The sequence below is a fragment of the Capsicum annuum genome, chromosome 4 (assembly GCF_002878395.1).
Source record: "Capsicum annuum cultivar UCD-10X-F1 chromosome 4, UCD10Xv1.1, whole genome shotgun sequence".
Taxonomy (NCBI): Eukaryota; Viridiplantae; Streptophyta; class Magnoliopsida; order Solanales; family Solanaceae; genus Capsicum; species Capsicum annuum.
In genome coordinates this window covers 213,574,292-213,577,102 of record NC_061114.1, presented here as the reverse complement: position 1 = coordinate 213,577,102, position 2,811 = coordinate 213,574,292, and positions in this window count along the sequence as shown.

Here is a 2,811-nt window from a genome sequence, read left to right as displayed (position 1 = left end):
GTGTTGCATTCATGGCTTGATACGTTAGTGTTTAGAGGAGGTAAAGTCCCTCTTGTGTCAACGTAAGAGATGGGTTAATCGTTGTATGTAGTGTTAAGGGTCCTAGAGTACCGCATTCTTAGGTTCTTAAGTTTATATAAACCCTTTGGTTTATCTATCTATCCCTTTCGTTCATTGTAATGTTGTAACCATTGCGTGTTGTAATCTTAAGTCGTGTTGTGTTATTGTTCCTCATATTGTTTTTGTTCATCCTTGTTATTCATATTGTTGTTGTTAATATAGTTTGGGTGGCTGATTGGGTGTTCAAAACACCTTGTATTCTTGTCATCCTCTTCTTGTTATTGTTGGCAGTGTTTGTAGCTGTTGGGTTCACAGTTTGTGCTTGAATTGTGGACTGTTTTGGGGCTGTTTTGGTACATTCCTTGTGTGTAGTGTATCAGAACCCACTCACATATTTGACGCTTTTGGTCCAACTTGAATGTAAAACTAGCCTTGGGCTTAATAGCATTGCCATTGGGTCCTACCCGTAAGTGTAATTCTCTACGTTTGCAATATTCTGGTAAGTCAAGTCTGGACTTAGGATTATCTTTTGTTTTATCGGTGACATCCATAACTGGGTTGAATAATTGTTCAAAATAGTTCTTCTCAGTATGCATGACATCAACATTATGTGTAAGTAAATTATCTGGCCAATATTCTAACTCCCAAAATATACTTTGCTTAGTCCAGTTATGTGAAACGCTATATCAATCAAGCCTATACAATGGTTCCTCGCTGACTTTAGGTAAATCCTGAACTATCTCCCAGATGTCATGACCAGATAGCCTTGGAGGTGGACCATTATGTTCCCTTCTATTCCTTCTGAATGCATTCTTGAGTCTCCTAAATTCATGATCAGGTGCCAAGAAACAACGATGACAATCAAACTAGAAATTTTTCCTGCCATGTCTCAATGTGAAAGATTTTGTTTTTTCCATGCAGTATGGACAAGCCAACTTTCTAACTGTCATCCACCCTGACAATATTCCATAAGTAGGAAAATCATTAACAGTCCACATTAGATATGCACGTAGATTGAAATTTTATTTAAGTGAGGTATCCTAAGTTTCAACCTCATCATGCCATAAAATTTAAAGTTCATCGATCAAAGGTTGCAAGTAGACATCTATTCTGCTTTTTGGATTACGTGGGCAAGGAACAACATAATTCAGAAATATATAAGGACTAGTCATCAATATTTCAGGAGAAAAATTATACGGGGTGATAAATACAGGCCAACATGAATATGACGCAGCACCAACTGAATAAGGAGAGAAGCCATCCTCACATAATCCCAACTAAATATTTTGTGGCTCAGCTGCAAAATCTGAATAAGTTGCATCAAAATGCTTTCAAGCCTCTCCATCAGATGGATGACACATAACACCAGTGCGTCTTCTATTTTCACTGTGCCATCTCATATGAGGAGCTGAGTTGTTTGAAACATACAACCTCTTCAATTTTGGTATTAGAGGTAAATAATGCATCTCCTTAATAGCAATTTTATTTCCACTACAACAACACTTATATCGAGGGTGCTGACAAAACTTACAGGACTCTAGATTAGCATCTTTCTTAAAGTATAACATGCAACCATTTTCACAACAATCAATTCTAACCGAAGAGAGACCTAACTTTGACACCAATCTTTTTGTCTTATAGAAAGAATCAGGAACCTTCAAGCCGGGGTCAACTAACTCTTTAATAAGGTCTGTCATTAAGTCCATTCCTCCTTCAGCAATATTTCAGTCAGATTTAATACTTAATAATCTAACAACAACAAACAAACGAGAGTGAGAACAACCGCTAAACAAAAGATGATTAGCGGCATGCAATTGTTCATAAAATTTTCCCGCTTCTCTATTAGGAACATCTTTGACATTTTCCCTAAAACCGCTGTCGTGTTGCATTCCAAAAGCATCATGCACCATTTCTATCATCCTAGTATCTTGATATTCATTATACCCTGCAGACTTACTACTTTCTCCAACAACAAAGTTATTTTGCCCGACATCACCATTTTCAAGTACCTAAACTTCAACATTTTCAACTCACCCAAGTCACCAAACTAAACCACATTAAAGACAAAAATTCACCTGTAAAGTACCTACACTTATTAAATTTCAAGTGACTAAGTCACCTACCAAGTCACCAAACTTAACTACATACAAGACATTCACCTTTAAAGTACCTACACTTAGTAAATTTCAACTCACTAAGTCATCACCCAAGTCACCAAACTAAACCACATTCAAAACAAAAATTCACATTTAAAGTACCTACACTTAGTACATTTCAAGTGACTAAGTCACCTACCAAGTCACCGAACTTAACTACATTCAAAATAAATAATTCACCTTTAAAGTACCTACACATAGTAAATTTCAACTCACTAAGTCATCACCCAAGTTACCAAACTAAACCAAATTCAAAACAAAAATTCACCTTAAAAGTACCTACACTTTATCAATTTCAAGTGATTAAGTCACCTACCAAGTCACCAAACTTAACTACATTCAAAATAAAAATTCACCTTTAAAGTACCTACACTTAGTAAATTTCAACTCACTAAGTCATCACCCAAATCACCAAACTAAATCACATTCAAAACAAAAATTTTCCTTTAAAGTACCTACACTTAGTACATTTCAAGTGACCAAGTCACCTACTAAGTCACCAAACTTAACTACATTCAAAACAAAAAATTCACTTTTAAAGTATCTACACTTAGTAAATTTCAACTCACTAAGTCATCACCCAAGTCACCAAACT